Here is a 25,553-nt window from a genome sequence, read left to right on the forward strand (position 1 = left end):
CGGAGCGCGCCGAGCGCTTCCGGGTTTGCGGGCGGCCTCCGCGCCTGCGCCTGTGGGGCCCTCGACCCGGCAGCTCCCCGGGAGCGTCCGGATCTCCGAGGCGGCGGAGCAGCGGGAGCCTGTCGGCGGGCTCGGGGCGCGACCCCCGTGTCCCCGGGGAGCCTGCGCGCGCGCCGCCCGGGCGGCCCCAAGACGCCGGAAGGGCGGAGGTGGGCCCAGGACGGTGCCAGGAGCCCCTCGGCCGGGGGTCACCGGCGGAGTGGACGCTCCGAAAGGTCTGCGCGGGTTCTGTCCCCGCGGTCCCGCCGGCGATCGGGCTGCTGTTAGGACCTTCCACGTGTCACTGCCGCCGCGCGTTTATTCCCTGGTTTCTCCCGCGAGCGTTTCTTGGGCTACTGCAGCGTGAACGCTTTGCCAGTGCTTGGCTGCGGGCTGGGAGCTACTGAGTCGTTTATACCTGTTGGCGCCCCGGGTTTACAGTGTTAGGGACCTGTGACCTGCAGAAAGTAGCTGTTTTAATTATCCTTTCCAGCCGGGATCGACGTCATTTTCGCCAGATGAAAACTAAACAGTCTCCCCTGCTCTTGGGAAGGGAAGCCGCACTTAGGAACCGGAGGAAGCAGTATTTATTTGCCGAACAGGAAGAATGTGCCAAAATTTGGGTTGTGAACCTTCCTTTGGTTTTCAATCCAGGGTCTATATACAAAAGTTTAAACAAGTTCTAGTACCACTGATATCTTGGATTTAAAACCAAGGTTAGGGATTCAAAACTGATCTGTTTGAAAAAAAAATTACTATACACTTCATACATGGAAAAGTTATAGATATGTTAAATAAATATGAATATATACATCACTATTGTGGACAGAGGATGTCGCCTGCCATTCCAATAAACTGCATGCTGTGTGCCAGCACCCCCAGCCCGACTTACATTAGTGCCCCAGGAGGGGCATTTAGGGTAGAGGAAAAAAGCATACTGGCCCAACTAAAGATGTGTATCTATAGAGTAATTTCAATGAGCCCAGAGCCTTGCATCTAACAATATGTTTTGTTTTTTTGTTTGTTTTATTTTCAGCAAAAACTCCTATATATCCTGACTCCTCCCTTGGCTCTTTGGAGCAGTTCTGCAGAGCTAGAGGCCATCTCCTGGGCTGTGGTCCCCAGTAAGGTCCCTGAATAAAACATAACTAGCAACTTCAGGTTGTGTATTTTTCTCAGGCAATGCTATGGTTATGTGTGAAGCCTAATATAGATGCTTCCTAATTACAATAATTGAAAAACAATTGCAAAGTTAATGGTGACTTACCAAGCTAGTTTTAGAGGAAAGCACCAGGAGGAGCAGGCCTTGCAACACCATGTAAAGCGCCAACCTTACCAAATCTGTCAAGGTTGGGATTCTTTTGTTTTGCCACATTGCCCATCGGTACCATTCTACAAACGGCAACTTTAATATCTCCCCACTTACCCCTAATTTTTAAAACATTTATTTTTGGTTGCGCTGGGTCTTCATTGCTGCACTGGGCTTTCTCTAGTTGCCGGGAGCGGAGGCTACTCTCTCCTTGTGGAGCACTGGCTCTAGGCTTACAGACTCAGTAGTTACAGTGGGCTTAGTTACTTCCTGGCCTGTGGAGTCTTTCTGGACCAGGGATTGACCCTGTGTGCCCTGCATTGGCAAGTGTACTTTTTTTTTTTTCTTCCAATCAGTGGGCCACCAAGGAAGCCCAACCCCAAATTTAAAAAACTTGATTTTGTTTCATTAGCATCCTTAGTGATCTCTTTAGGTAAGAGCCACTGCTTTCCCCTCAGCTCATCCATACATGAACTGTACTAGTGCTTTAGAAAGCATTATGGTTCCTAAAGCTGTTTCATGTCCTGTAATTATACAAAGGAACAGCCTGCTTTTCTGTTCATTCTGTAGGCCAGGATGGATTGCTTGGTGATAGAATTCTGTGGCTTTGTAGAAAAGAAGGTACTGAATTGATAATTTTTATTGTGTAAAGTAAAGATCAAAAAAAATTGAGGGCTTAAACATTTTTTCATTATTTCACTGATTTGCATGTATAAATTGCATAAGGTTTTCAAATGGCAAAGTGAAGTGAAAGCCACTCAGTCGTGTCCATGTCTTTGCAACCCCATGGACTATAGAGTCCATGGAATTCTCCAGGCCAGAATACTGGAGTGGGTAGCCGTTCCCTTCTCCACAGGATCTTCCCAACCCACGATGGAACCCAGGTCTCCTGCATTGCAGGCGGATTCTTTACTAGCTAAACCACAAGGGAAGCATATGGCAAAAATGACTGATTAATCATTAAACACTATGTTTTGGGTCTAGGATTACAAAACAGAAACCAAAACAAAACTGTTTACCTGTTCTTGAGTCTTCAGTTCTCTAGTGAAAGCTAGGGGCTAAATAAGGGAACTTGGGCTATAATTTAGATGCCAATTAATTTAGAATGCCTCTGACTTTTTGCCAGTTTAACATAAGATTTCTGGCTATTTTCTAAACAACTTAACTAATTTTGAAAGGTTTCCAACTAAATACTGGGTTAACCAATAAGTTCGTTCAGGTTTTCCCAAAAGATGTAACAGAAAAACCTGAACAAATTTCTTGGCCAGTCCAGTATTTGTCTTCAGTTCCGTTCAGTTCTATTGCTCAGTCATGCACGACTCTTTGCGACCCCATGAATCGCAGCACGCCAGGCCTCCGTGTCCATCACCAACTCCCGGAGTTTACTTAAACTCATGTCCATTCAGTCGGTGACGCCATCCAGCCATCTCATCCTCTGTCGTCCCCTTCTCCTCCCGCCTTCAATCTTTCCCAGCATCAGAGTCTATTCCTATCAGTTAGTTCTTCACGTCAGGTGCCGAAGTATTGGAATTTCAGCTTCAGCATCAGTCCTTCCAATGAATATTCAGGACTGATTTCCTTCAGGATGGACTGGTTGGATCTCTTTACAGTCCAAGGGACTCTCAAGAGTCTTCTCCAACACCACAGTTCAAAAGCATCAATTCTTTAGCATTCAGCTTTCTTTATAGTCCAGCTCCCACATCCATACATGTCTACTAGAAAAGCCATAGCTTTGACTAGACAGACCTTTGTTGGTAAAGTAATGTCTCTGCATTTGAATATGCTATCTAGCTTGGTCATAACTTTTCTTCCAATGAGGAAGCATCTTTTAGTTTCTTGGCTGCAGTCACCATCTGTAGTGATTTTGGAGCCCCCAAAAATAAAGTCTGACACTGTTTCCACTGTTTCTCCATCTATTTTTCATGAAGTGATGGGACTGGATGCCATGATCTTAGTTTTCTGAATGTTGAGCTTTAAGCCAACTTTTTCACTCTTCTCTTTCACTTTCATCAAGAGGCTCCTTGGTTCTTCTTCACTTTCTGCCATGAGGGTGGTGTCATCTGCGTATCTGAGATTATTGATATTTCTCCCAGCAATCTTGATTCCAGCTTGTGCTTCATCCAGCCCAGTATTTCTCATGATGTACTCTGTGTGTAAGTTAAATAAGCAGGGTGACAGTATACAGCCTTGACATACTCCTTTCCCTACTTGGAACCAGTCTGTTGTTCATGTCCAGTCCTACCTGTTGCTTCCTGATCTCCATACAGATTTCTCAAGAGGCAGGTCAGGTGGTCTGGTAGTCCCTTCTCTTTCAGAATATTCCACAGTTTCTTGTGATCCACACAGTCAAAGGCTTTGGCATAGTCAAGAAAGCAGAAGTAGATATTTTTCTGGAACTCTCTTGCTTTTTCAAAGATCCAATGAATGTTGGCAATCTGATCTCTGGTTCCGCTGCCTTTTCTAAATCCAGCTTAAACATCTGGAAGTTCACGGTTCACATACTGTTGAAGCCTGGCTTGGAGGATTTTGATCATTACTTTTCTAGCATGTGAGGTGAGTGCAGTTGTGCAATAGTTTGAGCATTCTTTGGCATTGATTTTTTTGGGGATTGGAATGAAAACTGACCTTTTCCATTCCTGTGGCCACTGCTGAGTTTTCTAAATTTGCTGGCATATTGAGTGCAGCACTTTCACAGCATCATCCTTCAGGATTTGAAATAGCTCAACTGGAATTCCATCACCTCCACTAGCTTTGTTCGTAGTGATGCTTCCTAAGGCCCACTTGACTTCACATTCCAGGATGTCTGGCTCTAGGTGAGTGATCACACCATTGTGATTATCTGGGTCGTGAAGCTCTTTTTTGTACAGTTCTTCTGTGTATTCTTGCCACCTCTTCTTAATATCTTCTGCTTCTGTTAGGTCCATATCATTTCTGTCCTTTATTGAGCCCATGTGCATGAAATGTTCCCTTTGTATCTCTAATTTTCTGGCAGAGATCTCTAGACTTTCCCATTCTATTGTTTTCCTCTATTTCTTTGCATTGATCGCTGAGGAAGTCTTTCTTAATCTCACCTTGCTATTCTTTGGAACTCTGCATTCAAATGGGTATATCTTTCCTTTTCTCCTTTGCCTTTAGCTTCTCTTCTATTCATAGTTATTTTTAAGGCCTCCTCAGACAACCATTTTGCCTTTTTGCATTTGTTTTTCTTGGGGATGGTCTTGATCCCTGTCTCCTGTACGATGTCATGAACCTCCATCCATAGTTGTTCAGGCATTCTATGTCTGTCTTGGGGGGACACAATTCTACTCCTAACAGGTATTGAGATAATTTTTATTTTTATTCTTGCAGTTTTTCTGTAAGTTAGAAACTATTTCCAAATAAAACATTTTTTTAAAATAAGTTTCTACATGGCCTAGAGTGAATCACAAAACCTACTCCAGGAAGAGAAAAAGTATATCCCAAAAGAATTGCAGGATTCTCCCAACTCACGTACACAAGATGCTTGGGATGGATAACAAGGGCATTGACCAAACAGGATAAATTACAAAACTAGATGAAACAGATTTATCAGTGTGGATGCATTTACCAAGAATTCTAGATTGAACATGTCCAGTAAGTCTAGGAGTGCTCTATCATGTCTGACTCTTTCTGACCCCCTGGACTGATCCCCTCCAGGCTCCTCTCTCCATGGGATTCTCCAGGCAAGAATACAAGAGTGCGTTGCCTTGCCTTCCTCCAGGGGGTCTTCTCAACCCAGGAATTGAACCTGGGTCTCCTGCGTTGCAGGCAGATTCTTTACTGTCTGAGTCACTAGGGAAGCCTAACCAGGGATCAGATCCACATCCCCTGCTTTGGAAGGCAGACTCCTAACCATTGGACCACCAGGGAAGTCCCCATTTTAGCAATTTTTAAGTGTAGAGTTCATTAGCGTTAGGTATTTTCCACATTGTATAGGCAGGCTCCAAAAGTTTCTCATCTTGCAAACAAAGTCTATGTCCATTAAACAATTCCCTTTTCCCATTCTCCCAGCCCCTGCAGCCAACCTTCTACTTGCTGTTTTTGTGAGTTTCACTACTCTAGGTTCCTCCCTTAAGTGAAATCACACCATATTTATCTTTTTGTGATTAGCTTATTTCAATTAGATTAATGTCCTAAAAATGTATCCATGTTGTATCATGTGTTATGATTTCCCTTGCTTTTTAAGGCTGAGTAATATTCCCTCCTTATGGCAGAAAGTGAAGAGGAACTAAAAAGCCTCTTGATGAAAGTGAAAGAGGAGAGTGAAAAAGTTGGCTTAAAGCTCAACATTCAGAAAACGAAGATCATGGCATCTGGTCCCATCATATCATGGCAAATAGATGGGGAAACAATGGAAACAGTGTCAGACTTTATTTTGGGGGGCTCCAAAATCACTGCAGATGGTGATTGCAGCCATAAAATTAAAAGACACTTACTCCTTGGAAGAAAAGTTATGACCAACCTAGATAGCATATTCAAAAGCAGAGACATTGCTCTGCCAACAAAGGTCCGTTTAGTCAAGGCTATGGTTTTCCAGTGGTCATGTATGGATGTGAGAGTTGGACTGTGAAGAAAGCTGAGCGCCAAAGAATTGATGCTTTTGAACTGTGGTGTTGGAGAAGACTCTTGAGAGTCCCTTGGACTGCAAGGAGATCCAACCAGTCCATTCTAAAGGAGATCAGCCCTGGGTGTTCTTTGGAAGGAATGATGCTAAAGCTGGAACTCTAATACTTTGGCCACCACATGTGAAGAGTTGACTCATTGGAAAAGACTCTGATGCTGGGAAGGATTGGGGGCAGGAGGAAAAGGGGACGACCGAGGATAAGATGGCTGGATGGCATCACTGACTCAATGGATATGAGTTTGAGTGAATTCCGGGAGTTGGTGATGGACAGGGAGGCCTTGCGTGCTGCGATTCATGGGGTCACAAAGAGTTGGACACGACTGAGCGACTGAACTGAACTGAACTGAGTATTCCCTCACCACATTTTGCTTTTTTTACTCTCCCACTGATGGATACAATGCTAATAGGAATCTGTATCTCTCAAGACCCAACACCTATAAGATTTTATCTTTGTCTTTGGTGTCCAGCATTTTGACTATGATGTGTGTAGGTGTGATTTTCTTTGTAGGTGTATTTTCTTTTCTGGTTGGGATTCACTGATTTTCCTGTCTATGGGTTTCTTTTTTGATCAAATTTGGAATTTTGATTAAAATTTCTTCAAATATTATTCCAACTTCATTTTCTGCCTCCCTTTTTCTGGAATCCTGACCACACATGTATTATGCCCACAGGTCCGTTGAGGCATTGTTCTTTGTTTCTCTCCTAATATTGTACTCTTTGTGTTTCAGTTTAAATGATTTATTTTGAGCTATCTTCAAGTTTACTAATCCTTTCTCTTCTGTTATGTCCAATCTTCCCCTTGTATATATAAGACCATATTCCTTATACATTCATACTTTAACAGACACTGATATTGTTTTCATGTTTTAGCCTTTGTAAATAATGCTGTAATGAAGCTGGAGTTGTTGATATCTTTTTGAGTTAGTGTTTTTGTGGGATTGCTGGATCATATGGTCGTTCTATTTTTAAATTTTTGAGGAAACTCCATGCTGTTTTCCACAGTGGCTGTACCAATCTACATTCCCACCAACAATGCACAGTGGTTCGCTCATCCCCACCAACACTTGTTAGCCCTTGTCTTTTTGAGAATAGCCAGTCTAACAGATGTGCGATGATGACTTACTGTGGTATTGATTTGTATTTCACTGATGGTTAGTGGTGTCGAGCAACTTTTCACGTACCTGCTGGTCATCTGCATGTCTTCTTTGGAGAAATGTCTATATACTTCGTCTGCCCATTTTCGGTCCTACTGAGTTGCTTGAGTTTCTTTATTTTGAATAGTAACCCTTCATCGGGTATATGTTTATAAATATTTTCTTCCTCTCAGTATGCTGCCTTTTCATTGCATTGGTGATTTCTTTCTTTCTTTCTTTCTCTTTTTGCTGTGTAGAAGTTTTTTAGTTTGATATAAGTCCCACTTTTGTTGCCTTTGCTTTGGTGTCAAATCCAAAAAGTCATCACCAAGACCAAGGTCAAGGAGCCTACTGCTTACGTTTTCTTCTAGGATTTGTACGGTTTCAAGTCTTTAATCTTATGGTCAAGCCTCTCATCTATTTTGAGTAAGTTTTGTGTAACTGTTTGGTGTAAGATCATGGTTCAGTTTTCTTCTTTGCACATGGCTTGTTTCCCCAGCATCATTTACTGAAGAGAGACTGTCCTTTCTTAACAGTAAACTTGTTGTAAATTAATTGAACATATATGCATGGGTTTATTTCTGAGCTCACTACCCTGTTCCATTGATCTATATATGTCTGTTTCTATGCCAATATCATAGTGTTTTGATTACTAGTGCTTTGTAATATAGTTTGAAATCAGAAAGTGTGATGCCTCCAGCTTTGTTCCTCTTTCTCAGAATTACTTGGGCTATTCAAAGTCCTTTGTGGTTCCATGTAAATTTTAGAATTTCGTGTTCTTTTAAAAAAATTTTTTTGTGTGTAGGTGTCTCTGTGTTAGGGATCAGCTTGAAGCATATAAACTTAAAGTTTTCTCAGATCTAAGGAAAGTCTGCACACTGGGCATGAGTGGTAACTTTCTAAATTTCCCCGTATGTGTAACTAATCCTTAAATAACCCAAAAGGGGAAAAATGGAAAAATAAAGGGGATAATATAGCCATTGTCTCTTTAAATCCCCTGGAAGGTGCTTCAGGTAGAGGAGCATGAAACAATGATGGTGGAAAATGCAGCTGCCTGCCCGCCTGTGTCTGCCCCTGCACGACCATAGGGGGCTGTCCGTGATCAGAACCCAGACCCGTTACTTGGAGGACTAAGTCCTTATCGTCACTCTGGCTCCGGCAAGCCCCTCTAAGAGCGCTGGTCCAGCTGGCGGCCGTGGGCTGGGGCGCGGGAGGATGCAGATCGCCTGTCGCACGAGGCTGAAACTGACCAAAATCAAGCACAATTTACCAGGCTTGTCTTCCCCCAGGAAGCTGCAAGCCTTTGAATAGACTCTGAATTCTAAAATAATTACAGAGGACAGACTTGGCCAGTTCCACGTTGTGCAGGTGGGGAGACAGATTCCTAGCACTTCCTACACTGCCATCTTCCCTGCCCTCCCAGGCTTATTTCATCTTACATTCTGTACAGTGCATTTTAAATTCTCAGTGTCAGCTCTCTCATTTAACAGTTAGAAGGACTGACTTCAGGGACGTCCCTGGTAGTCCAGTGGCTAAGACTTCATGCTCCCAATGAAGGGAACCTGGGTTCCAGCCCTGGTCAGGGAACTAGATCCCATATGCCGCAAATAAGAGTTTACATGCTGCAATGAAGGCCTGGTGCAGCCAAAAAAAGAAAAAAAATATATATCTAAAACTAACTTCAGGTTGCCAAGTGGAATTTAAAATTATTGAGAATGATAGCTGAAAATTAATTTATACACAGATTTTAAGGTCTTCTTCACAATATACTCCAGATTATGCAAAGGCATACTTGGCACTTTGGTAAAAAAAAAAAAGCACCTTTGTGTGTATGAATAAGATGTAGAGCATAGCAAAGCAGCAGAGAAAGGATTGGGATCCCGGGCTTAGGGACTATCCTAAAACCATCTTATTGTCCATTATGAAAACAGTAAGAAGGTAGCATAAATTTAGATTAAAAAATCTCATACTGCTGTGCGTTAACATCTTTTATGGGCTTCCCGGGTGGTTCAGTGGTAAAGAATCCACCCGCCAATGCAGGAGACATGGGTTCGTTCCCTGGGTCAGGAAAATCCCCTGGAGAAGGAAATGGCAACCCATTCCAATATTCTTGCCTGGGAAATCCCACAGACAGAGGAGCCTGGTGGGCTACAGTCCACGGGGTCACAAAAGAGTCAGACACGACTTAGTGACTAAAGAACAACATCTTTTGCAGGCCTCAGGCAGAGCCCCAGCGACGAAATCGTTCTTACCCATAGTCCTGTTGCTCTCATATTAGGCATTCTCCTCAGGCCGCATCCTACTTTTAAGTGTTTTCCTTGACCCGCTACATTATTTATACATCATCATGCATTCTGTTATTTTCATAAGGGTTTGATTTATTTCTCCCATTAGATGGCAGGGTTTTTGAGGTCAGGCATTATGCTTTAATTCTTTTTAATGCTACACAGTACTGGGAACAGTTGTTATTCAATTACTAATTTATAATTAATTTTTCAGAGCATGAGCCATTGAAGGCTTTTTCATGTGTGATTTTGGGATGCAAATAATTTTATTTTGGAAGTTGCTACATTAATAAGAGTTATGATGGGAGTGAAAGCAGAAATTCTTGATAGAAGACTGTGACTTCCTAATTTTCACTTAAACGTCTCTTGTAACTTTTTTTTTCTGCTGAATCCTATTTGGAGTATTAATAATTCATTGATGTGTATATAGATGGATAGCTTGATATATTAAATTTGGTTGTAGGCATTAAAGAAAATAAATGAAACCATGGCAAATTGGAAGAGAATGCAATTATTCAAGTTTAACTGTAGGACACCTTGGAATGGTTAAGAATCACTACCATTACTCATCCAAATATCCCATAAATTTAACAGTTAACTTTCAAAATGTATTCCCTAGATAATATCTTTTGTAAAAGCCATTGTTTTTATTCATTAGAATTGTGAAACACTAAGCGTTCTGAAAATAATATATAATTGTTATAGGAAATCATAAAAGGGCAGAAAAGCACAAGGAAGAAAACGTAAACCACTTGTAATTCCAGCACTCAGAAATAACTGATATTACCAAGATCTATGCAGTCATTAACTTTTTCCACTTGTGTTTTATTATTTTGAAGAAAAAGAGAAACAATCCAATAGAAAAAAATGGGCCAGTGGTTAGAACAGACCCATCATACAAGACTATGTGTAAATGGCCAATAAATCCATGAGAAATAAGAAAAATGCAAAGTACAGTCATGTGATACTGCTCTGTAACCTTACAATGTGAAAATGAAGAAAGACTGGCGATATCCAGTGTTATCAAGGACATGAAACAATGGAAACTTTTGCTCCACTGCTGTGTCAGCTGGTTGCAGGAAATTAGGAAAACTGACATTATCTACTAAAATTTCATGGCAAATAGATGGGGAAACAATGGAAACAGTGACAGACTTTATTTTTGGGGGTTCTAAAATCACTGCATATGGTGACTGAAGCCATGGAATTAAAAGATGCTTGCTCCTTGGAAGAAAAACTATGACCAACCTAGACAGCATATTAAAAAGCAGAGACATTGCTTTGCCAACAAAGGTCTGTCTAGTCAAAGCTATGGTTTTTTCAGTAGTCACATATGGATGTGAGAGCTGGACTATAAACAAAGCTGAGCACCAAAGAGTTGATGCTTTTGAACTATGGTGTTGGAGAAGATTCTTGCGAGTCCTTTAGGCTGCAAAAAATCCAATCAGTCCATTGTAAAGGAAATCAGTTCTGAATATTCATTGGAAGGACGTGCTCAAGCTGAAGCTCCAATATTTTGGCAACCTGATGCGAAAAACTGACTCATTGGAAAACACCCTGATGCTGGGAAAGATTGAAGGTGGAAGGAGAAGGGGATGACAGAGGATGAGATGCTTGGATGGCATCACCGACTCAATGGACATGAGTTTGAGTAAACTCCAGGGGTTGGTGATGGATAGGGAAGCCTGGCGTGCTGCAGTCCATGGGGTCGCAGAGTCAGACACAACTGAGCTGAACTGAACAAAAACTGAAGATTCACATATCATTGACTTAGCAATCCCACTCCTAAATGTTTGCTCAACAGAATGTGTGCTCCCATGGAATAAAAGGCTTGTAGAAGCATGTTCATAGGAGAATTATCCAAAATAGCCCCAAATGTCCTTCAAGAGCAGAATGAATAAAATGTCATGGTCTATTCATGCAGAAACTTAGAAAGGCTTTCTCCATCTGATACACAGCAATGAAAAACAGTTATTTCATGCAATGTGGGAAGTGGAAGAGGCCAGATGTAAAGTGTAATTCCATTTACATAAAGTTTGAAAACAGATAAAAGCAAAACAAAATGTTTACAGATATATACACAAATGGTAAATCTACAAAGGAAAATAAGGGAGTAATTACACTCATGTGTTCATTCAGGGAGAAGGGAGAGGTGAAAGCTAGGAGGTGGCGGGAGGACTCTGGGATGCTTGAACCTTTCTATATGTTGGGTTGGCTAAAGAGTTAATTCAGATTTTTCTGCAAGATGTTACAGAAAAGCACAAAAGAAATTTTAGGCCAACTCAACGTTTCTGGTTATGATTATACAGTGGAAGTGAGAAATAGATTTAAGGGACTAGGTAGATAGAGTGCCTGAAGAACTATGGACGGAGATTTGTGACATTGTACAGGAGACAGGGATGAAGACCATCCGCAAGGAAAAGAAATGCAAAAAAGCAAAATGGCTGTCTGGGGAGGACTTACAAATAGCTGTGAAAAGAAGAGAAACAAAAAGCAAAGGAGAAAAGGAAAGATATAAGCATCTGAATGCAGAGTTCCAAAGAATAGCAAGGAGAGATAAGAAAGCCTTCCTCAGCGATCAATGCAAAGAAATAGAGGAAAACAACAGAATGGGAAAGACTAGAGATCTCTTCAAGAAAATTAGAGACACCAAGGGAACATTTAATGTAAAGATAGGCTCAATAAAGGACACAAATGGTATGGACCTAACAGAAGCAAAAGATATTAAGAAGAGGTGGCAAGAATACGCAGAACTGTACAAAAAAGATCTTCATGAACAAGATAATCACGATGGTGTGATCACTCACCTAGAGCCAGACATCCTGGGATGCGAAATCAAGTGGGCCTTAGAAATCATCACTACGAACTAGAACACTTTCTAACACCATACACAAAAATAACCTCAAAATGGATTAAAGATCTACATGTAAGACCAGAAACTATAAAACTCCTAGAGGAGAACATAGGCAAAACACTCTCTGACATAAATCACAGCAGGATCCTCTATGACCCACCTCCCAGTAATACTGGAAATAAAAGCAAAAATAAACAAATGGGATCTAATTAAAATTGAAAGCTTCTGCACAACAAAGGAAACTGTAAGCAAGGTGAAAAGACAGCCTTAGGAATGGGAGAAAATAATAGCAAACAAAGCAACTGACAAACAACTAATCTCAAAAATATACAAGCAACTCATGCAGCTCAATTCCAGAAAAATAAACGACCCAATCAAAAAATGACCCAAAGAACTAAATAGACATTTCTCCAAAGAAGACATACAGATGGCTAACAAACATATGAAAAGATGCTCAACATCGCTTATTATCAGAGAAATGCAAATCAAGACCACAATAAGGTACCATTTCACACCAGTCAGAATGGGTGCGATCCAAAAGTCTACAAGCAATAAATGCTGGAGAGGGTGTGGAGACAAGGGAACCCTCTTACACTGTTGGTGGGAATGCAAACTAGTACAGCCACTATGGAGAACAGTGTGGAGATTCCTTAAAAACTGGAAATAGAACTGCCTTATGACCCAGCAATCCCACTGCTGGGCATACACACTGAGGAAACCAGAACTGAAAGAGACATATGTACCCCAATGTTCATCGCAGCACTGTTTACAATAGCCAGGACATGGAAGCAACCTCAGTGTCCATCAGCAGATGAATGGATAAGAAAGCTGTGGTACATATACACAATGGAGTATTACTCAGCCATGACAAAGAATACATTTGAATCAGTTCTAATGAGGTGGATGAAACTGGAGCCTATTATACAGAGTGAAGTAAGCCAGAAAGAAAAACACCAATACTGTATACTAACACATACATATGGAATTTAGAAAGATGGTAACGATAACCCTGTATGCGAGACAGCAAAAGAGACACAGATGTATAGAACAGACTTTTGGACTCTGTGGGAGAGGGAGAGGGTGGGATGATTTGGGAGCATGGCATTGAAACACGTATAATATCATGTAAGAAACGAATTACCAGTCTAGGTTCAATGCAGGATACAGGATGCTTGGGACTGGTGCACTGGGATGACCCAGAGAGATGGTATGGAAAGGGAGGTGGGAGGGGGGTTCAGGATTGGGAACTCATGTACACCCGTGGCGGATTCATGTTGATGTATGGCAAAACCAATACAGTATTGTAAAGTAAAATGAAGTTAAAAAAAAAAAAAGTAATCATCACTATGAACAAAGCTAGTGGAGGTGATGGAATTCCAGTTGAGCTATTTCAAATCCTGAAAGATGATGCTGTGAAAGCGCTGCATTCAATATGCCAGCAAATTTGGAAAACTCAGCAGTGGCCACAGGACTGGAAAAGGTCAGTTTTCATTCCAATCCCAAAGAAAGGCAATGCCAAAGAATGCTCAAACTACTGCACAGTTGCACTCATCTCACATGCTAGTAAAGTAATGCTCAAAATTCTCTATGCCAGGCTTCAGCAATACGTGAACCATGAACTTCCAGATGTTCAAACTGATTTTAGAAAAGGCAGAGGAACCAGAGATCAAATTGCCAACATCCGCTGGGTCATCGAAAAAGCAAGAGAGTTCCAGAAAAAACATCTATTTCTGCTTTATTGACTATGCCACAGCCTTTGACTGTGTGGATCACAATAAACTGTGGAAAATTCTCAGAGATGGGAATACCAGACCACCTGATCTGCCTCTTGAGAAACCTATATGCATGTCAGGAAGCAACAGTTAGAACTGGACATGGAACAACAGACTGGTTCCAAATAGGAAAAGGAGTATGTCAAGGCTGTATATTATCACCCTGCTTATTTAACTTATATGCAGAGTACATCATGAGAAACACTGGACTGGAAGAAACACAAGCTGGAATTGAGATTGCCGGGAGAAATATCAATAACCTCAGATATGCAGATGACACCACCCTTATGGCAGAAAGTGAAGAGGAACTAAAAGCCTCTTGATGAAAGTGAAAGAGGAGAGTGAAAAAGTTGGCTTAAAGCTCAACAGTCAGAAAACGAAGATCATGACATCCGGTCCCATCACTTCATGGCAGATAGATGGGGAAACAGTGGAAACAGTGTCAGACTTCATTTATTTGGGCTCCAAAATCACTGCAGATGGTGACTGCAGCCATGAAATTAAAAGATGCTTACTCCTTGGAAGAAAGTTATGACCAACCTAGATCGCATATTCAAAAGCAGAGACATTACTTTGCCAACAAAGGTCCGTCTAGTCAAGGCTATGGCTTTTCCAGTGGTCATGTATGGATGTGAGAGTTGGACTGTGAAGAAAGCTGAGTGCCGAAGAATTGATGCTTTTGAAGTGTGGTGTTGGAGAAGACTCTTGAGAGTCCCTTGGACTGCAAGGAGATCCAACCAGTCCATTCTAAAGGAGATCAGCCCTGGGTGTTCTCTGGAAGGAATGATGCTAAAGCTGAAACTCCAATACTTTGGCCACCTCCTGCGAAGTGTTGACTCATTGGAAAAGACCCTGATGCTGGGAAGGATTGGGGGCAGGAGGAAAAGGGGACGACAGAGGATGAGTCCATCACCGACTCGATGGACGTGAGTTTGGGTGAACTCCGGGAGTTGGTGATGGACAGGGAGGCCTGGCATGCTGCGATTCATGGGGTCACAAAGAGTCGGACACGACTGAGTGACAGAACTGAACTGAACATTTCTGGACCCAGGTGGTGGTCACAAGATACTCATTTTGTGACAAGTCAGATGTACCTGTTTCTTACGTGCATGCGTGCATGCTCAGTCGTGTCTGACCGTTTGCAACCCCATGGCCTGTAGCCCGCCAGGCTTCTCTGTCCATGAGGATTCTCCAAGGAAGAACACAGGAGTGGGTTGCCATTTTCTCTTCCAAGGGATCTTTTCCACCTAGGGATTGAACCAAGTCTCCTGCATTACAGGTGGATTCTTTACTGCCTGAGCCATCGGGGAGCTTTCTTACATTATAGTGAACAATAAAAATGTTTAAAACAAAAGTAGTGTTAATATTTGCTCTTTATTTGTATTCCTAGGTTGGGTACACACGTTTTATAAATATTACAATGTTTTGGAGTGATCCCTTTATTAATACCCAATAACCTTCTGTTTCTCTTATTGTATACAGTCTTTGGTTTAAAATCTATTTTGTCTGATACAAGCATAGCTATTCAGCTTTTACTGTTTTCCTTTTGCATGAAATATTACTTTTGGTCCCTATACTTTCAGTCTTTGTGTATACTTAGAGCTGAAGTGAGTCTCTTGTGAGAGCATATAGTTGGGTCTTATTTTGTTTATCCATTTAGCCACTCTGTGTCTTTTGTGGAGAATTTGGTCTATTTAAATTTAAAGTAAGTATTGGCAGGTATGCGCTTTCTATTCCCATTTTAAAATTGTTTTCTGGTGCTTTGTCATCGTTTGTGTTTTTTTCCCCCTCTCTTGCTCTCTTTGTGTTTGGTGATTTTTATGTAGTGGTATATTTATTCTCTTTATTTTTTTTTTAAATCTATTTAAGGTTTTGCTTTGTGGTTAGCATGAGGCTTACACAAAACATCTTATTTATAACAGTCTATTTCAAACTGATAACAGCTTAACTTTGGATGTATATGAAATCTCTACATTTGTATTCTTTTTGTTAAAACATTTTATGTTTTTGATGCCAGAGTTAATATCTTTTTATCTTGCTCATCCATTTACAAATCACAGCGTGTGAAAGTGTGTGTTAGTCGTTCAGTCATGTCCAACTCTTTGCAACCCCGTGGACTGTAGTCTGCTGGGCTCCTCTGTCCATGGGATTGTCCAGGCAAGAATATTGGAGTGGGTTGCCATTCCCTTCTCCGGGGATCGTCCCAACCCAGGGACTAAACTCGGGCAGATTCACAGATTCCTTACCATCTGAGTCACCAGGAAAATCACTGCAGTTATAGTTATTTTTGCTAATTTTGCCTTTTAACCTTTAGACTAAATTTAAAAGTGATTTATACATTCCATTACATGAGTATTCTGCGCTTAATATATATTTACTTTTACCAGCAAAATTTATACTCTCATATGTTTTCCTGTAACTAATTGGTGTCCTTCGTTTCACCTTGAAGAAGTCACTTTAACATTTCATGTAAGGTTGGTCTAGTGGTAATGAACTCTCAGATTTTGCTTGTTTGGAAAACTCTTTATCTCTACTTCAATTCTGAAGAACAACTTTTCCAAGCAGAGTATTCTTGGTGGGAGTTTTTTTTTTTTTTTTTTTCTCTTTTAGCATTTCAATATATCTTATTTCATTATAGCCTGCACAGTTCCTCTGAAAAATCTGGTCGTAGTCTACAGAGTTTTCCTTGTATGTGGCAAGTTGTTTTTCTCTTGCTACTTTTAAAATTTTGTGTCTTTAACTTTTGGCAATTAAATTATGTTGTGTCTTAGAATGGCCCCTTTGGAATCATCTTATTTAGAACTCTCTAGGTTTCCCGGATCTAGGTATCTATTTCCCCAGATTAGGGAAGTTCTTAGCCATTATTTCTTTGAATAGCTTTCTACCTCTTTCTCTCTCTTCTCCTTCTGAGACCTCAGTAGTGCGATTCTTGGTCCTCTTGACCGTGTCCCACAGGTTCCCTAAGCTCTCCTCACACTTTTCCATTCTTTTCTCTCTTTGCTCTTTTTGTTGAATGACTCCCACCGCTGTCTTCAAGTTCACTGAGTCTTTCTTTGCTACGCCTAGTTTGTTGTTGAATTTTTCCGTTCAGCTATTGTATTCTTCAACTCTGTGATTTCTGTTTGGTACTCTGTTTTCTTGGGTTCCATCCCTGGGTTGGGAAGGTCCCTTCGAGAAGGGGAATGGCTACCCATTCCAGTGTTCTGGCCTGGAGAATTCCAAGGACTATATAGTCCACGGGTCGCACAAAGAGTCGGACACGCCAGAGCGACTTTCACTTTCACTTTATTTTCTCTTTGTTGAAACTCTCACTTTCTTCATGAATTGTTTTCTTGATCTTGGTTAGCATCTTTAGGACCATTATTTTGAACTCCTTATGGGGTAAATAAATTATTTTAGTTTCATTAAGACCTGTTTCTGGGGAGTCGGACACAACTGAAGCAACTTAGCAGCAGCAGCAGCATCCTGTTGTTTCATTTGGAACACAGTTTTCTATTTTTAAAAAGTTTCTCTTGACTCCCTTTGTTGGTTTCTATGCATTAGATGAAACAGCCAACTCGCCCAGTTTTGGAGGAGTGGCCTCCTGTAGTAAATGAAACTTATTCCTCAACCCCATCCTCACTCTTGGTTGTCTTGAAAATCTTTGCGATTGTCTAAGCAGACTACTTTGTTCTTAGTGGCTGAGGGTGTACCAAGACCTGTCAGTGTCCCAAAGGAGAGGATCTCAATCAATGCCTAGATTCAGGCTGTGCGAAAGCCTCCCTGGGGGCTCAGTGGTGAAGAATCTGCCCCTCAATGCAGGAGACATGGATTCGATCCCTGGGTCGGGAAGATCCCACGTGCCTTGGAGCAGCTAAGCCCATGCACTACAACTACAGAGCAACCCGTGCTCTAGAGCCTGGAAGTTACAACTACGGAGCTCACGAGCCCTAGAGCCTGTGCTCCCCATCGAGAGAAGCCATCCCAGTGAGAAGCCCCCCACACCACGACTAGAGAAAAGCTCCCGTAACAGTGAAGACCCAGCATAGCCCAAAATAAATAAATAAATACATTTAAAAAATTTTAAAGGAACCCCCACCCCCTCCAAAACAAGGTAGACCTTCAGGCAGCAGCTTGTAATGTATGGAAATAGATATCTTACGGGAAAAAGACGGGGAAGAATTTTCTGTGTTCCTTCTGCACTGACCTCTGAGAGCATAGCCAGTGAAGAACTGTTTCTTTGCTGCAGTCCCATTGAACCCAGGGACACAAGCCTCCCTAGCCATCAGAGCCAGGCTATCAGGGGAGGTGCCCTCTCGATGGCACCGCAAAACCCAGGGTGCCAGGTGTGCGCACCAGCTCTTCTCTGCTGTGTCACGGGCACTGCTGACCAGCAAAGGGGCAGAGACAGTGTGGAAACTGTTCCTGCTGGGCTCCCCGGTCTCCGCGGAGTGTTGTCCTTGGTCTCTAGATGTGTGTTGGATTAGAAGGCTGACTCTCAGACCGCAGCTTTTAGGATAAGCATACAGGCCTTTTTCAGAGAAAGCCTGGAGGTTGGGCGTCTCTGATCGGCATCTCTGCACTGAGCCTTGAGGGGATCGTCTCGTAAGGATTCTTTCTCTGTCTCACCCGGTCCTGTGGGATCTGAGCGTACACGTCCTACTGGCGATGAGAGACAGACAATGAAGGAGCGTGCCCCCTGGGCAGCGGCACACCAGCTGGGGCACCAGACATGTGCACAGGCTCCTTCCAGGGAGATGCTCATGACGTAGATCCGGGCACAGGGAGGCACAAAAGTGAGACCCACCAGCCTCCAGGGTCTCTTGGGGGTGGTGGCGGCAGCTAGCCCCTCTCTTGTGTTAAATTAGAGGCCTGAGACAGGCTGCAGCTTTCAAAACACACAGAGCGGCCTGGGCACTGCCGTGTGCTGTCTCTGCTCTGAGGCCTGGAGGGAAAGCTGGGAACCCTCACAAGCCCTTTTGAAATGGGTTCTTTAAAGAGAGTTGTGAACCACTGTGGAGAACAGTATGGGGGTTCCTTAAAAAACTAGAAACAGAGCTACCATGTAACCCAGCAATCCCACTTCTGGACATATACCCTGAGAAATCCATAATTCAAAAAGACACACGTTCCCCAGTGTTCACTGCAACACTATTTGCAATAGCGAGGACGTGAGAGCCACCTAAATAGCCATCAACAGATGAATGGATAAGGAAGATGCAGTCCGTATACACCATGGAATATTACTCAGCCATGGAGAGGAACAAAACTGGGTCTTTTGTAGTGATGTGGATGGACTGAGAGTTCGTCATACAGAGTGAAGCAAGTCAGAAAGAGGAAAAGAAATCTCATATATGAATGCATTTTTGCAGAATCTAGAAAGATAGTGTGGATGAACCTATTTGCAGGGCAGGAAAAGAGACATAGATGTGGAGAGTGGACGTGTGCACACGGCTGAGCGGGAAGGGGAGGGTAAAATGAACTGGAGGTTAGGATTGACATAAATACACTACCACATGTGAAATGGACAGCTAGGGAGAAGCTGCTGCTGAGAAGGCTCTTCAGGAGGCCACCCCAATAAATAAATAAATCATACATAATTTTAAAAGATGAAGAGAGCTGTGAGTTTCTCCTGATTGCAGGCTGTTATGCCGGAGACAGGGTCTAAGGTGGGATTGCATCTTACCCTCTCCGATCCGTTTGGATGTGAGTTCATCCTTGTTCACTCCGTGTATATCAGTGGCTCACTCAGCATCCTGATTTCTTTCAGAGGAAACCGCTGTACACAGAGCTGTGTCCCAGGAGCGTGTGTGCTCAGGGGCCTCCTGTGTTACCACCTGGGACTGGGAACAAGGTCCAATCTTTTTAACACTGTGACAGCTTCCTTTTTACCTGGCGTGTCAAGATGTTCCAGCTTTATCTTCAACATCGTCAGCCCTTACTTCAAGAAGCCTTGGGGTTTTATTTGTTTTGCCTCATGTTGTGATTTAGTAGGAAATGGTGCTTTGAGATCGCAATCTGGATTTGATGGATCCCCACTGCCACTGGGATTGTTATTGTTTATAAACCTTTTCAATGGACAGATCTAGGAATTACACCTATTTATCTGTTTGTAAACTATGTTCCACTTGAAACTATTTACAAAATTAAAATTTTTACTTGATCTCATCTATATGGCTATATTTTCTTTCTTCTGCATTGAGTATCCTAACTGTTACCTTGTTAGTATAGCCTTCAAACACTAAACTTTGGATTTTTACCCCCATTTAGACTTAGTTTATTTTATTTTTTATTTCTTTTGTGTAATAAAGTTTTATTAAAGTATAAAGGAGATAGAGAAAGCTTCGGACATAGGCATCAGAAGGGGGCAGAAAGAGTACCCACTTGTTAGTGTTAGCAATGAAGTTATATACTCTCCAATGAATCCAAAGAATGTCTGGAGGTTGTAAAGACCTCACCAGACCTACTCCCATAATTTACATTTTAAAATAACAGAATTAGTCAGAAGATTTAATCCAGAGACTGTCCTCAGGCAGAATACATTGTTGTTATATAATCCTTGTAAAGAGCAGGTTTACTCCCATAATTTACAGAATTAGCCAGAAGGTTTAATCCAGAGACTGTCCTCAGGCAGAATACATCCTTGTTATATAATCCTAAGGAAAGTAGAGAAGAAAAAAAAGTTTGTCTTTTCTTCCTCCTTGAGAATTCCAGACCCCTCTCTCCTTGGGGACCCCTAGACTTCTTATCAACCTGCCTAGGAAATGACTCTCTCATTCCCCCCTTTTCTTTTAGGAGAATTATGTTGCCTAGGGAAAAGGGGCATCATTCCTGTTCCATAACTGACTTAATTTAAAAGTAACCATGCATTTAGTGCTCATGACTAATTATTTTTATTTTATTTTTATTTATTTATTTTTCTAATTAATTTATTTATTTTAATGGAAGGATAATTACTTTACAATATTGTGTTGGTTTCTGCCACACATCAACATGAACTAGCCACAGGCATACATATGTCCCCTCTCTCTTGAAGGTCCCTCCCACCTTTCTCCCCATCCCACCACGTTTCAGGCGTACGTGTGTGCAAATTGCTTCAGTTATGTCTAAGACTCTCCAGTATTTATCTGAAGCTTATTTTCTAGTAGATATTTCTGGAAAAACTCACGAGAAAAACATTCCCCAAGTTCTTGTATGTTTTGAGAATAATCTTTCTAACTTTTTGTGCTTAAAAGTTTATCAGATTTAAATTTTTTGGTTCACATTTTCCTTCCTTGAGGATCTTAAATTTACTTCTAGCATGAAGTGTTGCTTTCAAAAAGTGCAATGATAAAAAAGAAGTGTCGTGACAAAAATGTAACTTTCTTACCCTCGTTATTTAGTCAGCGGCTGAATTGCCTAGACTTCCAAAGAATTTTTACATTTTTCACTTATTATGAAGCAACGGGCGAGAGTCTTAGTTTGTTTTGTGGGCAAGTCTTTCTGGAATGCTTTCATTGGTGTTATTCTGTCCCTTATTTTCCTTTGAGATTTTACATGGGATTTAACCTTAATCATTGTCAGCTGCTCATTTTCTTGTGCAATAGTTTTCCTGAACTTTTTGAAGAAGTGATTCCGTCAAGTTTTTCTAACTTCACAGGGCTCCCTCTTCCGTATTTTCTGTGTCCTATTGACAAAGAATGATAGTTCACCTTCGGAAATTGCCTGGCTTTGTTCTCTCTCCCAGTCTTATTTATGCTTTGATTTCCCTTCGCCTATGTTGTCCTTATCCTACTCAATTTTGATACTATTTCCAATCTTTTCTTTTTAGCATGTAGTCCAGTTTGTGTCTTCCCTTATGGCCTAGCTGGTAAAGAGTCTTCCTGCAATGCAGGAGACCTGGGTCCAATCCCTGGGTTGGGAAGATCCCCTGGAGAAGGAAATGGCAACCCACTCCAGTATTCTTGCCTGGAAAATCCCATGGATGGAGGAGCCTGGCAGGTTACAGTCCATGAGGTTGCAAAGAGTCAGACTTCACTTTCAGTTATCACTCTCCAGTTCTGGAAGGGAGTACCAGCTGGTCAGTTTTGAGAGTACAAAGAGTCTGGAAAGGTCTAGCCCTTTCAGACCTAAACATGGATTCTTGCTCTCACCTACATTGGACTGTATGAAATCCCTTTAGTTTCAGCTTTTGTTCTCATGGAGATCCGCTGGAGTTTACAGTGAATGTCTCTTGGCTGTTTTATGATGTTGCTGTTCTCAGATCTGTGAGATGCCTCATGACTTCCCTCCGCTTCCTCCTGCAAAGATGCTAGTGAGTGCATGCTAAATTGTTTCAGTTCTGTCCGACTCTGTGCGACCCCTTGGACTGTAGCCCGCCATGCTCCTCTGTCCAATTCTGCAGGCAAGAAGACTAGAGTAGGGTGCATGCCCTCCTCCAGGGGATCGTCCCAATCTGGGGATCGAACCCGCCCATATCCTTTATGTCTTTCTCCATGGGCAGGCAGTTTCTTTAGACCACCTGGGAAGCCTGCTCAGGTATTGTGGTTGTTGGTGGTTTGTCTTCCTCTGCTTGTATCTGCATCATCGACTAAAAAAAGTCACCATGTGAGAGTTGTGAGTTATGCCTTCTTTGGGACAATGAGGGTTATAGCCTGGGAGACAGCTGCTCAGACAGCTCTGAGGAACTATCCTGAAGAGGCAGAGGGGTAGCTCAGTACACACATGATTTTGGTGAAGGGGGTATAAATGCAGTCAAGTACACATTTTGGCAGAAGGTTGATACTAGTCACGAGGAGAAGACACCTCTGTTGATGATTCTCTAGATATGAGAAGATGCAAGAAATTGGGTTCATAAAATCTTCTCCTGAAAATATCTGTCTGAAGGCTTGTTTTGCCAGATTTCCCAGAGCATAGAGGACCTTAATCCTGGTCTCCATCCTGAACTTGTTTCAAGGTGTGTTGAAGGTCAGCAACTTCAGGGAGGGCCTAGGGACTTCATCTCTGTAAAGGCAGACGGTGTGTGGCAACTTTTGGCCATGCGGGGGTCTGTGGGAATACCCCTCACCTGGATTTGTTGTAAATGTTAGCCATGACTTTGACTTTACTATCTAGTTTCTCTATTTTTACATCGAGATTCAGGAAGTTCCCCAAATTATGTCATCTCTGCTACCACGATCTTTCCAGAATCTATTATGGTGTTTTCTGATTTGCAATGGAGTAAAAGTTATGACTTCATTGCTATGGATTATGTTTATGCTTGTGTTTCTAGAATGTATTCCTCCATTCTAAACTCAAATAAGTAGCCTCATATATGTATATATGTGTGTATATATATATATATATATGCACCATATATACGTGTATGTATATATATATATATACACCATATATACGTGTATGTATATACATATATATGGGCTTCCCTGGAAGCTAGCTGGTAAAGAATCCACTGGAGACCCTGGTTCAATTCCTGGATTGGGAAGATCCCATGGGAAAGGGACAGGCTACCCTCTCCAGTATTCATGGGCTTCTCTGGTGGCTCAGATGGTAAAGAATCCACCGACAATGTGAGAGACCTGGATTCAATCCCTGGGTTGGGAAGATCCCCTGGAGGAAGGCATGGCAACCCACTACAGTATTCTTGCCTGGAGAGTCCCCAAGGACAGAGGAGCCTGACAGGCTATCATCCATGGGGTCTCAAAGAATTGGACACAACTTAATGACTAAACAACAACAAATATATATATATATATATATAATGTATATTACTATTGTATACAGTATATGTTATATACTATTATGATTATACAATGGAAGTGACAAATTGATTCAAGGTATTAGATCTGATAGACAGAGTGCCTAAAGAACTATGGACAGAGGTTCGTGACATTGTAGAGGAGGCAGTGATCAAGACCATCCCTAAGGAAAAGAAATACAAAAAGGCAAAATGGTTGTCTGAGAAGGGCTTAGAAATAGCTAAGAAAAGAAGAGAAGCTAAAGGCAAAGGAGAAAAGGAAAGATATACCCATTTGAATGCAGAGTTCCAAAGAATAGCAAAGAGAGAAAAGAAAGCCTTCCTCAGTGATCAGTGCAAAGAAATAGAGGAAAACAATAGAATGGGAAAGACTAGAGATCTCTGCCAGAAAATTAGAGATACCAAGGGAACATTTCACGTAAAGATGGGCTCAACAAAGAACAGAAACGGTGTGGACCTAACAGAAGCAGAAGATATTAAGAGGTGGCAAAATACACAGAAGAACTGTACAAAAAAGATCTTCACGACCCAGATAATCACAATGGTGTGATCACTCACCCAGAGCCAGACATCCTGGAATGCAAAGTCAAGTAGGCCTTAGGAAGCATCACTACAAACAAAGCTAGTGGAGGTGATGGAATTCCAGTTGAGCTAGTTCAAATCCTGAAAGATGATGCTGTGAAAGTGCTGCACTCAACATGCCAGCAAATTTGGAAAATTCAGCAGTGGCCACAGGGGTGGAAAAGGTCAGTTTTCACTCCAATCTCAAAGAAAGGCAACGCCAAAGAATGCTCAAACTATCGCACAATTGCACTCATCTCACATGCTAGTAAAGTAATGCTCAAGTTTCTCCAAGCCAGGCTTCAGTAGTACGTGAATGGTGAATTTCCAGATGTTCAAGCTGGTTTTAGAAAAGGCAGAGGAACAAGAGATCAAATTGCGAACATCCGCTGGATCATCAAAAGAGCAAGAGAGTTCCAGTAAAACATCTACTTCTGCTTTTTTGACTATGCCAAAAAGCCTTTGACTGTGTGGATCACAACAAACTGTGGAAAATTCTTCAAAAGATGGGAATACCAGACCACCTTACCTGCCTCCTGAGAAATCTGTATGCAGATCAAGCAACAGTTAGGACTGGACATGGAACAACAGACTGGTTCCAAATTGGGAAGGGAGTATGTCAAGGCTGTATATTGTCACCCTGCTTATTTAACTTACGTGCAGAGTCCATCATGAGAAACGCTGGGCTGGATGAAGCACAAGGAGAAATCTCAATAACCTCAGATATGCAGATGACACCACCATTATGGCAGAAAGCAAAGAAGAATTAAAGAGCCTCTTGATGAAAATGAAAGAGGAGAGTGAAAAAGTTGGCTTAAAGCTCAACATTCAGAAAACGAAGATCATGGCATCTGGTCCCATCACTTCATGGCAAATAGATGGGGCAACAATGGAAACAGTGACAGGCTTTATATTTTTGGGTTCCAAAATCACTTCAGATGTTGAATGCAGCCATGAAATTAAAAGACGCATGCTTCTTGAAAGAAAAGTTATGACCAATCTAGAAAGCATATTAAAAAGCAGAGATATTACTTTATCAACAAAGGTTTGTCTAGTCAAAGCTTTGGTTTTTCCAGTAGTCATGTATGGATGTGAAAATTGGAGTATAAAGAAAGCTGAGCACCCAAGAATTGATGCTTTTGAACTGTGGTGTTGGAGAAGACTCTTGAGAGTGCCTTGGACTGCAAGGAGACCCAACCAGTCCATCCTAAAGGAAACCAGTCCTGAATATTCATTGGAAGTA

The 25,553-nt window shown here is 41.8% G+C and overlaps 1 long non-coding RNA gene across 1 annotated transcript; it reads left to right on the top strand.

The window, feature by feature from the left end:
* The first annotated feature begins 40 nt into the window (after nucleotides 1-40).
* LOC132658681 (uncharacterized) lies at nucleotides 41-20,181 on the top strand. The gene is made up of 2 exons (XR_009598606.1): nucleotides 41-275; nucleotides 1,076-20,181. It is a non-coding gene; the product is annotated as an uncharacterized LOC132658681 (long non-coding RNA).
* Nucleotides 20,182-25,553: the final 5,372 nt, after the last annotated feature.

This window comes from Ovis aries, chromosome 26, assembly GCF_016772045.2.
Source record: "Ovis aries strain OAR_USU_Benz2616 breed Rambouillet chromosome 26, ARS-UI_Ramb_v3.0, whole genome shotgun sequence".
In the NCBI taxonomy this organism is placed as follows: domain Eukaryota; kingdom Metazoa; phylum Chordata; class Mammalia; order Artiodactyla; family Bovidae; genus Ovis; species Ovis aries.